Source organism: Castor canadensis, chromosome 10, assembly GCF_047511655.1.
Source record: "Castor canadensis chromosome 10, mCasCan1.hap1v2, whole genome shotgun sequence".
NCBI classification, from domain to species: Eukaryota; Metazoa; Chordata; class Mammalia; order Rodentia; family Castoridae; genus Castor; species Castor canadensis.
Window position 1 is genome coordinate 79,078 of NC_133395.1, and position 13,344 is coordinate 92,421.

Sequence of the window (13,344 nt, forward strand, 5' to 3'; positions counted from 1 at the left end):
GTTCCTTTTTCCCCGAATCCTCGCCAACACCTGTTGTTAGTGGTGTTGCTAATGATGGCTATTCTAACAGGGGTGAGGTGGAATCTTAGTGTGGTTTTAATTTGCATTTCCTTTATTGCTAGAGATGGTGAGCATTTTTTCATGTGTTTTTTAGCCATTTGAATTTCTTCTTTTGAGTAAGTTCTGTTTAGTTCACTTGCCCATTTCTTTATTGGTTCATTAATTTTGGGAGAATTTATTTTTTTAGTTCCCTATATATTCTGGTTATCAGTCCTTTGATGTGTAGCTGGCAAATATTTTCTCCCACTCTGTGGGTGTTCTCTTCAGTTTAGAGACCATTTCTTTTGTTGAGCAGAAGCTTTATAATTTTAGGAAGTCCCATTTATCTATGCTATCTCTTAGTTGCTGTGCTGCTGGGGTTCCATTGAGAAAGTTCTTGCCTATACCTATTAGTTCCAAAGTATTTCCTACTCTTTCCTGTACCAACTTTAGTGTTTGGTGTCTGATATTGAGATCCTTGATCCATTTTGAGTTAATATTGGTATAGGGTGATATACATGGATCTAGTTTCAGTTTTTTGCAGACTGCTAACCAGTTTTCCCAGCAGTTTTTGTTGAAGAGGCTGTCTTTTCTCCATCTTATATTTTTAGCACCTTTGTCAAAGACAAGTTGGTTTTAGTTGTGTGGCTTCATATGTGGGTCCTCTATTCTGTTCCACTGGTCTTCATGTCTGTTTTTGTGCCAGTACCATGCTGTTTTTCTTGTTATTGTTTTGTAATATAGTTTGAAGTCAGGTATCGTGATACCTCCAGCATTGTTCTTTTGACTGAGTATTGCCTTGGCTATTCATGGCCTCTTGTGTTTCCATATAAACTTAATGGTAGATTTTTCAATATCTTTAATGAATGTCATTGGAATTTTGATGGGAATTGCATTAAATATGTAGATTACTTTTGGGAGTATAGACATTTTTACTATGTTGATTCTACCAATCCATGAACATGGGAGATCTCTCCACTTTCTATAGTCTTCCTCAATCTCTTTCTTCAGAAGTTTATAGTTTTCCTTGTAGAGGTCACTCACATCTTTTGTTAGGTTTACATCTAGGTATTTGATTTTGTTTGAGGCTATTGTAAATGGAATTGTTTTCATACATTCTTTTTCCGTGTGCTCATTGTTAGTGTATAGAAATGCTAATGATTTTTCTATGTTGATTTTATATCCTGCTACCTTGCTATAGCAATTGATGATGTCTAGAAGCTTCTGAGTAGAGTTTTTTAGGTCTTTAAGGTATAGGATCATGTCATCTGCAAATAGGGATATTTTGACAGTTTCTTTACCTATTTGTATTCCTTTTATTCCTTCTTCTTGCCTAATTGCTCTAGCTAGGAATTCCAGTACTATGTTGAATAGGAGTGGAGATAGTGGGCATCCTTGTCTAGTTCCTGATTTTAGAGGGAATGGTTTCAGTTTTTCCCCATTAAGTATAATGCTGGCTGTAAGTTTGTCATATATAGCTTTTATAATGTTGAGGTACTTTCCTTCTATTCCTAGTTTTCTTGGAGCTTTTATCATGAAATGGTGTTGGATCTTATCAAAGGCTTTTTCTGCATCTATTGAGATGATCAAGTGGTTTTTGTCTTTGCTTCTGTTAACGTGGTTTATTATGTTTATTGATTTTCGTATGTTGAACCACCCCTGCATTCCTGGGATGAAGCCTACTTGGTCAGGGTGAATGAGCTATTTGATGTGTTGTTGAATTCGGTTTGCCATTATTTTATTGAGGATTTTTGCATCAATGTTCACTAAGGAGATTGGCCTATAGTTCTCCTTTTTGGAGGTGTCTTTGCCTGTTTTTGGGATAAGTGTAATACTGGTTTCATAAAATGTGTTAGGCAGTTTTTCTTCCCTTTCTATTTCATGAAAGAGTTTAAGGAGGGTTGGTGTCAGTTCTTTACAGGTCTGATAGAATTCAGCAGAGAATCCATCGGGTCCTGGACTTTTTTTGGGGGGGATACTCTTGATTGCTGCTTCAATTTCATTTTGTGTTATAGATCTATTCATTTATTAATATCTTCTTGGTTCAGATTTGGATGATCATATGTATCTAGAAATCTATCCATTTCTTTAAGATTTTTGAATTTATTTGAATATAGTTTCTCGAAGTAGTCTCTGATGATTTCCTGGACTTCCATGGTGTTTGTTGTTATCTCCCCTTTTGCATTCCTGATTCTAATTTGGGTTTTTTCTCTCCCCATTTTAGTCAGGTTTCCCAGGGGTCTCTCAATCTTGTTTACTTTTTCAAAGAACCAACTTTTTGTTTCATTAATTCTTTGGTTCTTTTGGTCTCTATTTCATTGATTCCAGCTGTTATTTTTATTATTTCTCTCCTTCTATTTGTTTTGGGATTTGCTTGTTCTTGTTTTTGTAGGATTTTGAGATGTATCATTAGGTCATTGATTTGGGATCTTTCAGTCTTTTTAAAATATGCACTCATGGCTATAAACTTTCCTCTCAGGACTGCCTTTGCTGTGTCCCAAAGGTTCCAGTAGGTGTTCTGGTAGGTTGTGTTTTCATTTTCATTGACTTCCAGGAACTTTTTAATTTCCTCTTTTATTTCACCAATGACCCATTGTTCATTAAGCAATGAGTTATTCAGTTTTCAGCTGTTTGCATGTTTTTTGTCTTTACTTTTTGTTGTTGAGTTCTAGTTTTATTGCATTGTGATCAGATATAATGCATGGCATAATTTCTATTTTCTTATATTTGCTGAGGCTTGTTTTGTGTCCTAGGATATGATCTATTTTGGAGAAGGTTCCATGGACTGCTGAGAAGAATGTATATTGTGTAGAAGTTGGATGAAATGTTCTGTAGACATCTACTAGGTCCACTTGATCTATTGCATATTTTAGATCTTGGATTTCTTTATTGAGTTTTTGTTTGGATGACCTATCTATTGATGATAATGGGGTATTAAAGTCTCCCACAACCACTGTGTTGGAGTTAATATATGCTTTTAGGTCCTTCAAGGTATGTTTGATGAAATTGGGTGCATTAACATTGGGTGCATATAGGTTGATAATTGTTATTTCCTTTTGGTCTATTTCCCCTTTTATTAGTATGGAATGTCCTTCTTTATCTCATTTGATCAATATAGGTTTGAAGTCTACTATGTCAGAGATAAGCATTGCTACTTCTGCCTATTTTCGGGGGCCATTGGCTTGGTAAATCTTCTTCCAGCCTTTCATCCTAAGCCTATGCTTATTTCTGTAGGTGAGATGGGTCTCCTGTAAGCAACAAATTGTTGGGTCTTCCTTTTTAATCCATTTCATCAAACAGTGCCTTTTGATGGGTGAATTAAGTCCATTAACATTAAGTGTTAGTACTGATAGAGGTGTGGTGATTTCTGTCATTTAGTTGTCTTAGTTGTTTGAAAGTTTGATTGTGTGTACCTAAGTTGAGGTTACTTTCTACTTTCTTGCTTTTTCTTTTCCTGTAGTTTGGTGCTGCTTGCCCTTTCATGGTTATGTTGGGTTTCACTTTCTGTTTGCAGAATCTCTTGAAGAATCTTTTGTAGCGGTGGCTTTGTGGTCACATATTGTTTTAGTTTCTGCTTATCATGCAAGACTTTTATTGCTCCATCTATTTTGAATGATAGTTTTTCTGGGTAGAGTATTTGGGGTTGAAGTTATTTTCATTCAGTGCCCGGAAGATCTCACCCCAAGCTCTTCTTGCTTTTAATGTTTCTGTTGAGATGTCTGCTGTGATTTTAATGGGTTTACCTTTGTATGTTATTTGTTTTTTCTCTCTTACAGCCTTCAATATTCTTTCCCTAGTTTTTGAGCTTGTTGTTTTAATGATGATATGTCGTGGGGTACTTCTATTTTGATCTGGTCTATTTGGTGTCCTGGAGGCCTCTTATAGCTGTATGGGAATAGATTTCTGTAGATTTGGGAAATTTTCTGTTATTATTTTGTTGAATATATTATGTACTCCCTTTGCTTGTACCTCTTCTCCTTCTTCGATGCCCATGATTCTCAGGTTTGGTCTTTTCATGGAGTCAGTGAGTTCTTGCATTTTCTTTTTACAGGTCTTGAGTTGTTTAACTAATAGTTCTTTGGTTTTTCCTTTAATTTCCGTTTCATCTTCGAGTTCTGAGATTCTGTCTTCTGTTTGTTCTATTCTGCTGGATTGGCCTTCCATTTTGTTTTGCAGTTCTGTTTCATTCTTTTTTCTGAGGTTTTCCATAACCTGAGTCATTTCCTCTTTAATGTTGTCTATTTTTGTCCTGAGTTCATTTATCTGTTTATTAATCGTGTTCTCTGTTTCACTTTTGTGTTTATACAGTGCTTCTATGGTTTCCTTTATTTCTTCTTTTGCTTTTTCAAATTCTCTATTTTGTTGTCTTGGAATTTCTTGAGTGTCTCCTGTACATTTTGGTTGACAATATCCAGTGTCATCTCTATAAAACTCTCATTGAGTACCTGTAGTATTTCTTCTTTTAGATTATTCTTGTGGGCTTCATTGGGTTCTTTGGCATAGTTTATCTTCATTTTGTTGGAGTCTGGATCTGAGTATCTGTTTTCTTCATTTCCCTCTGGTTCCTGTACTAATTTTTTGCTGTGGGGAAACTTGTTTCCCTGTTTTTTCTGTCTTTCTGTCATTGCCCTTGGTGTTGTTACTGTCCCTGTACTGTGTGCAATTAAGTATTTTCTAGCTTGTAATAATAACACTGGTGATATTTAGAATGGAAGGGTGAGAAGAGATGGAAAGCAAAAAAGTTAAAGAAAAAGGGCAAAACAAATAAACAAGCAAGTAGAAAAAAACAAAACAAAGAAACAAACATAAAAGTTTCAAAGATATAAACAGGGAGAGATAGTGTTCTAATCAACAGTAAGCTGAACAGGCATTAGAAAGACAGAGAGAGGATTGAAAAAAATAAAAAATAAAAAATGAATAAAAATTATAATAATAATAATAAAAAAGAAAGAAAAATCTCCAAGTTCTGATGCAATAGATTTCAGTCTTAATAATTTTGGTGTTCGTCCCTCAGCCTCCAATCCTGGAGATGGTGTCTCAGAAGTAGTTCTGTTTTTGTCTCATCAAAGGGGAAAAAAAACCAAACCAAGCAAAACAAAGCAACACAAAACAAAAAAAAACACCACAAAGTGTCCTAAGTTCAAATGCAATACAGTTTCAGTAAGTTTTTCAGCATGCAGGTGTAGTTTGGTTGTTGTCTAATCAAAGGAAGGGAGAGAAAATAAAAAGAGTCTGGAGACAGTTCTGTGAATGGCTATCTGAGGCTGTGGCTCACCTGCCCACTGCTGTCAGCCTGCTGTTGCTGGAGGCTTTATTTATGCAGATCTCAGGAGTGAGCTTAACACACACCTGGCCCCACAGGCTTTGTTTTCTTAGAGTTCTCCTGTATGCAACAGCCACTGCTTCAAGCTTTCCCCTTTCCAAGCACACTGGGGGAGGTGACACTGCACCAGCTTTCTCAGGCCTGCGTGTTTATTTACAGTTCACATGGGAAGTGGGTCTTCCCTCCTCTCCTGTGGAGTTTTCCTCCCACCACCACTTTTACAAGCTTTCCTGCTCCTGATTGCCGCCCCTCCATCCCCCGCTCTTTGGTGCTCAGGGTGCCCTGCCCTCTTTGCTACATGTCTTTTTTGTTGTTATTGCTTATTATTCAGGTTTTTTTAATCTTTTTTCCCTGGGTGTGGGTCAGTCTGTCCAGGGGGCTATGCTGATCTGGCCCAGGGTTGTCTGTGGGACTACTGTGTACTGCTTAGCTCACCTTGTGGTCTGTGTCTTCCCAAGCTGTCTGGGCGCTGGCGTCTGGCGGTGGCATGGGAGCCCTCCTGGTTTCTCCGTTTAAGGTGAAGTGAAGATGCTATGTGCAGACTGGGGGTGTGGAGGGGTCAAAGTTTTGCCTCTTCTCGGTGGTTTTTCCTGTAAGGTGTATCTCCAGAACCTCTCCAAGATTTTACTTTAGCCACCTCCCTCTAGCCACCATCTTGGAGTCTCTGTTCTTTCTCCTTAAGTTGTAAAGTTAGGTTGTTAATTTGAGATTTTCTTGGTTTTAAATGTGTTTATAGCTATAAATTTCCCTGTTAGTCTGCTTTCACAGCATCCCATAAGTTTGAGGTTGTTGTATTTTCCTTCTCTTTCTCTCTCTCTCTCTCTCTCTCTCTCTCTCTCTCTCTCTCTCTCTCGGGTTTGAACTCAGGACCTCATGTTTAGTAGGCAAGCATTCTACCACTTGAGCCATGCCCCCAACCCTCATCTAATTTGCTTTGCAATATTTGTCTTTTATCCATTGGTTATTTCAGAGTGTGTTGTTTAATTTCCACAATTGTGTGAATTTTCTACTTTTATTTCAGTTGTTTTCTGACTTTATATCCATTTTTGGTCTAATGTGATATGATGTATACTATTTATTTTTTAAAAATCTATTGATACTTAACTTATCATCTAATACATGGTTTATCCTGGGAAATGTCCCTGAGCAGCACTTGAATGTTTGCTGCTAATGTCACATGTTCTGTGTCATTTAGAACTCATTTATTTATGGTATTGTTCATGTCCCCTGTTATTGTCTCCTCCTCCTTCCTTTCTTCCTCCTTCTTCTTCTTCCTTCTTCTTTGGTTGGACTGGGGCTTGAACTCAGGGCACTGTGCTTGCAAAGCAGGCACTCTACCATTTGAGTCACACCTCCAGTTCATCTTGCTGTGGTTATTTGGAGATGGGGTCTCACAAACTATTTGCTCAGACTGGCCTTGAACTGCAATCTTCCCAATCTCAGCTTCCCAACTAGCTAGGATTACAGATGTGAGCCACTGGCACTGTGCTCCTTGCTTTCTTCTGTTTGCTGTTTCTATCCATTATTGGAGGTAATGATATTCCAACTATTGTCATAGAACTGTTTCTTCCTTCAATTCTGTCATTTTCTGTTTCATGTATGTTGATGGTCTGACATTAGATGTGTAAATGTTTATAGTTATTATGTATTCTTACAACGTTGAAATTTTTGTTAATATATGATGTCCTTGGTCTCTTGTAGGTTTTTTATTTAAATTCTATTTTGTCTGATATTAATGTAGTCACCCCTGCTTCTTTTGGTTCTATGGATGGAATGACTCTTTCCATCTGACCACTTTTTTGTTGGTTTTTTTTTTTTTTTTTTTGAGCCAGGTCTCATATGTAGCTCAGGCTGGTCTGGAACTAAAATCCTCCCACCTCAGCCTCTGAGTACTGGACTCACATGCCTGTTCCACTACAGCTGGCTTCCTCCAATCTCTTTCAATCTTTGTATCTTTGGATGTAAAGTGAATCTCTTGTGGACAGCATGTAGTTGTTTTTTTTCTAAAATCCATTCTGCCAGTCTCTGCATGAGGAGGATTTTCGTCACTTTGCTGTTTGTTTTCTGCACAGCTTTTGGTCCCTCCTGTTCTGCAGCACTGTCTTCTGTTGTAGTTAGTTGATTTTTTTGTATTGAAATAAAAAAGTGTTATGTAGCCAGGCTGGCTACAATAATACTAGCTTTTAGACTAATACTAGCTTTTTAACTAATAATATTTCATTTAAATGTTTTTAAATGAAATTAAAATTGTTCTTTCTCATGTCCTTTGGTGTATCTACTATAGGCATTTTCTTTAGTTTAATACCGCAAAGCTGCAACACTGTAACTTGAGTTTATACCAGCTTACCTTTAAAAAAATGGCTAATTTAACAGCTCCATCCCCCCTCTTTTGGTTGTTGATTTCACAAAAATTACATCTTCATTGTGTGCTCCAAAATACAAACTAACAATTCTTTGAAATGCATCAGCCTCTTAAATTATATAGAAAACCAAATGTGCACCAAAGCTACATTAATACTAGCCATTAGACTAATAATTATTTTTGAATGCTTCAATCCTGTAGAAAACAAGAATTGGAGTTACAAATTGTTGTTACAATAATACTAGCTTTCATAGTTATCCATATGTTTACCTTTACTAAGATATGTATTTCCTCATTTGGCTTCAAGCTACTATCTAGTGTCCTGGCCAATGGCAGGCACTTAGTAAGCACCAGCCTAATGGGAGTGGGTGAAAGGCTCCCACACTGTTAGAATGGTAGAATGCCAAGGAACACTGAAACGATGTAAATATGGCTACCCCAGATAAAAGAGCAAGAGAAAAACAATACGCAAAACTGCCCAGCCCTGATGGCCTTCCCAGCCGATGTCTACCACCTCCTCCTATCCTCCCTTCCAGCCATGCACCTGGTGCTCACCCTTCCCAACCTTCCCATTTCCTGCCATGTGATACTTAAAAACCCAGCCTGTAAGAAAAACATGCTCTTGTCCCTCTCAGAGTGCTACTCTGATGGTTGAGGGTCCCTCTCAGGTCTTTCTTCCCAAATAAAGGCCTGCTGCTTGTGAAGGATAAAGATTCTTTCTCAGAGTGTCTTTCCTTTTCCTTTCCTGAATGCCTCAGTTTTCCTCTCATTTTTCCTTTCACATGTGACCAGAGAGGACAGCTGCACTTTGTGTGTGGCCAGCTCACTGACAACTGAAGCTAGTCCTTCATCCAGCAGTGCTGTTTGCTCCTGTGGAGGGCAGCAGAGGACACTGTATTTCATGCAGGCTACCCTGAGGACAGTGATCACCCCTGGTCACAACAGTGCAGGAGTGTAGAAACCAGCTGGCTCTGCATACTGCTGGTGGCTGTGGAACTAGACGGGCCATGGCTTTGTTGCTGCCAAACACCCTGTATGAGGTCTGCAGCCAGGCGCCCTCTCCCAGCAAGGACTTGCACCACCTGGCCATCACTAGCACTGAAGTGAGACCCTAACAAAGCTGAGGACCTACAGCTTTTCTTTCTTTCTTTTTCTTTCTTTCTCTCTCTTTCTTTCTTTCTTTCTTTCTTTCTTTCTTTCTTTCTTTCTTTCTTTCTTTCTTTCTTTCTTTCTTCTCTCTCTCTCCCTCCCTCCCTTCTTTCTTTCTTTTTTTTTTTTGTGGTACTGGGGTTTGAACTCAGGGCCTTCACCTTGAGCCACTCCACCAGCCCAATTTTTTGTGATAGGGTTTTTTCAAGATAGGGTCTCACGAGCTAATTGCCCAGGCTGGCTTCAAACCTGGATCCTCCTGATCTCTGCCTCCTGAGTAGTTAGGATTACAGGCATGAGCCACTAGTGCCCAGCCTAGCACCTGCAGCTTTAATGTGAGGGAAACATGTAGCACCTAAGAGCTTGTGGTAAAGTCAGACCAACCTTAGTGAGGCCTCCACTACTTCCTGGCTGCATGTGTATGTGTGTGTTTATGAACTTGGATGGGTTACTTCCTTATTGTAAGGTAGGGCATCATTGTGGCACCTCTGACACAAGGCTGCTCTGATGTAGGATGGCATAAAGCACTCTGAGACATGGAACAGTGCCCAGTGCACTGAACATCATTAGTAAAGGTCAGATGCCATTAGCGCCTCATGCTCTGATTAAATTGTGGTCACAAGAATGTTGACCACTAGTAGAGAAAGTAAGTTAATAATAAAAATTTAGGACTGTGTGAGTTAAGACCTTTGTGGATTTCATTCTATCAAACTCCTGAGTTAGGAAGAGCAACTTGCAAAACCCTGAAAATACTGTTGATATATCTTGTCCTGGCATCTGCTCCACAGGTAGGGTACCTGTGCCTTTTCACCTGTTAGGCCCAGTACCTGGGTAAACAGTTGATGTGCCACTTCCTCACCCAGGAAGCCCTCCTGTCCCCCAGGTGGGACAAAGCAGTCTTCATCTTGACTGACCAGGAATTCCTGGTGCAGAGGCCACCATGCACTGGTTCTGGAATAAAGAGCATTCTCAAAGGCACCACCCAGCTTTTTCTCATAGAGATACCGTCACACACACAGTAGTGGTTCTCAGCCCTGGTTGAACATGTGGCTCCCTGGGCACTCTAAGAACATCTGGTCTCTGGCCCCATCCCAGCCAAGCCAGTGAAATCTTTGGGGGCAGAGGAAAGCCCTGCATGGTTTGTGGAAGCTCTCAAGTGCTTCTAAAGACAGCCACCATACAAGCCAAATCAGTCCCTCCACCCCCACCTCACGTTGTGCTGTATGTATCAAGAGAAACTGCCCATGTGGGAATTAGAAGACCTGTGTTCAAGTGAATGAGGAAGCCTCATCTCTCTCACCTCAATTGCTTTGTCTTTAAAGTGGGGACATGATGACATCTCTATGGGGCTGTTAGGATAAAAAGTGATTAAGAGATTATGAATGCTGGCTGAGAAGGCAGGAAGTTCCTGCCGCTGTGCTTTTGGTCATGTGGTGCAAACCTGACTGAACAGGAAAGAGGGTTTAAATCTTTCAATTTTCCTCACCAAACTCAGGGACAGTGAGAATGGGGATGGGGCCAGACAGGTCACATGGGTGCCCAGTGCAGGCTAAGAGCTGGTCTCCTATAGGCTGATATTCCATAAATATTTGCTCAACATTCACTCAGAAGCAACTGAGCTCCAGGTGGGGAAGAAAGAGGAGCCACCTCCAGTAGTTCTGGTGAATGCTTCCTTCTTCCACAGGTGTCCTCTTCCTGAGAAAGGCTAGTAACAGAATTTTCACTGGCTTAGGGCCTCTCCAGTGCAGTCAGCCCTCTTATCCCAGCTTTCGACTTGGAGGCCCTGGTAGTCATCTCCAGAAGGATCATTAAGAGAGTCCAAGGTCACTCCAGTGGGTGTCTTGGGACACTTTGCTGCCCTTCCTGTCATTTGTGCAATGCTCTCCCTGCCTCACCCACTTCAGAAACAGTGAAGAGGTTTGCTCTGGATGGGATTGCTTTCAGGCAAGCACAGGGTACTGTGAGGTTGTTCATCCATCCACATGACAGGCTTGAGGTTCATGTTTTTAAGAAGGCTCCACACTTCCCCACATCATGCTTCTAAACAGTAAGCTGGAAGGGGTATAGAGCTCAAAGTAAGTACAAGTGGAAGAATCAGGATTTGGTATTGCCACACTGGGTGAGGTTCCAACTCTTTCTTTTATTTCCTTCTTTCCTTCCTTCCTTCCTTTCTTCCTTCCTTCCTTCCTTCCTTCCTTCCTTCCTTCCTTCCTTCCTTTCTCTCTCTCTCTCTCTCTCTCTCTCTCTCTCTCTCTCTCTCTCTCTCTCACTGTACTGGGGGTTGAACTCAGGGCCTACACCTTGAGCCACTCCACAAGCCCTTTTTTTGTGTTGGGTGTTTTTGAGGTAGGATCTTATGGAAGTATTTTCCCGGGCTGGCTTTGAACCATGATCCTCCTGATCTCTGCTTCCTGAGTAGCTAGGATAACAAGCATAAGCCTCATGTGCCTGGCTCCATCTCTTTCACTAGTGGGTCTGCCACCTTTAGCACTTTAAACAGCCCATGGCTAACACCAAGACGACAATGCCTACTTCATAGGATGACAATCAGCAGTGAATAAGAATTTTAATTTTTTTTTCTGTTTTTGGCAGTAGTTGGGCTTGAAATCAGGGGCTCATGATTGCTAGGGTTTGCTAAGCTGGAACTCTATCACTTGGGCCACTCCATCAACAGAAGCCAACAGAGCTTCTGTTGATGGCAGAGGCATTTTAAGGAAACAGTTTAAGGAAAAGTCTGCTGAGTTAAGTCTACAACAAAGCTATTAATAGGACTGCTTCCAACATACAGTCTAGAAAAGCTATGGGTAAAATTTTATGTGATTTCTTCCTGATAAACCATGTAGTAATCATGAAAATAGTTAAAACCTGTTTTTATCAAATGCTTCTCAATTACAGCCATTCCCCAACCAATTAAATACTTCACTATTTCTATTTTCCATTGATTAAAAACAAAATTATATATTAGTGTCCAGACAGCAATATGTATTTTAATCTTTTATTAGATACATACAAATGGTCACAATGTAAAACAAAACTGCAATAGTTATTTGAGTTTTTAAATAAAATCTTATTTCATTGTTCCCAAAAGCTGCATGATAGAGTTTTACACACTCATGTACTAAGAAGTATAGCTCCCATTGTCATACTGCTTGCTTTATCAATAACTCATGATTCTTTTGCATTGTTCTACAGTAAATAATAAGGAACCGAGTTCTAAATATAGCACTATATACTGTATGTATAAATATAGCACATATACTGTATGTAGTGATCTCATGTGTGACTAAATTTTAAATATAGAAGTCCCAGGGCCAGGCACGGTAGCTCATACTGTTGCAGGAGTTTGCTAGCTGAGATACAGGACACTGAGGCAGTTTAGCAGGAAGCAATATTTTATTGTGCCAGCACAGACTCAGCAGACTCATGTCCAAAGGCTGAGCCCCAAGAACAAAGGGGTCTCACCTTATATACCCTTGCAAGCAGGTTACAGCAGCAAAAAGCAAGGTCTAATCCATATATGGTTATATTTAATTTTATTGGCTACTTTATCCTAGTGCTATGTGACTTTCCCCTCCCTGGTGCTACGTGACCTTCCTCATGTTCAGATTTCTCAGGTTTTATCTCTGCTATGCCATCCCTACCTCCCTGCTACTTTCTCAGGACTCAGGCCTAGACTGTTTTCTTCTGATCCTCCTCCCTGCTACATTATTCCCCCCTTTGATGCTCAGACCCACTTAGGTTAAAGAACATCATCTTAATTTAGGGGTTTGTATTTTTATAACATTATTACATGTGTGGCTGTTCTCCTTTTTATAATAGCCTTTATAATAGTCTTGATAGACCGCAGCAGCAGAGGGACCAGGCAGGGCAATATTAAATATGCTCCTAGGATTAGGCCCATTGCCCCTATCAGGGTTTTTAATCCACCTAAAGCAGAAAACCATCCTCCAAACAGGTCGTTGGGATCCCATCCTCTCCAAGTCTGGATGGGGATATGGGCAAGGTTTTTTGGGTGTTTTTTTTTTTTTTTTTTGTCTGTGATCTTTTTTACAACCTTTTTTTTATCATTAATTTGTAAGCAGCAGTTGTTTAGGTTAAATTTTTTTTACAAACTTTTTTCTCAGAAGCAAGTAAATAGTCTAAAGCCAAGTGGTTCTGATAGATGGTATTGTGCATCTTAGTGCTTTGTTTTGCCAGCAAATTGAGACCTCTTGCAGTTTTATTAGTTATAATTTTAACAACATCCTGTAGCCTGATGATGCAGTTGAGCATATATATATATATAGGGCTGCAATAGCCCCAGAACCCATCTTCTTCCCTGGTGGCTGGACCATAGTACTGGATGACTTACTCAGGAGACCATTTGTCATCTTTTTTCCAAGCCCAATGGTCTCCCATGTTGGTCCCCCCACAAACATAGCATGAAGTGACATTCAGTGTCTGGACTATAGACTCAGCCAGTGTGAGGAAT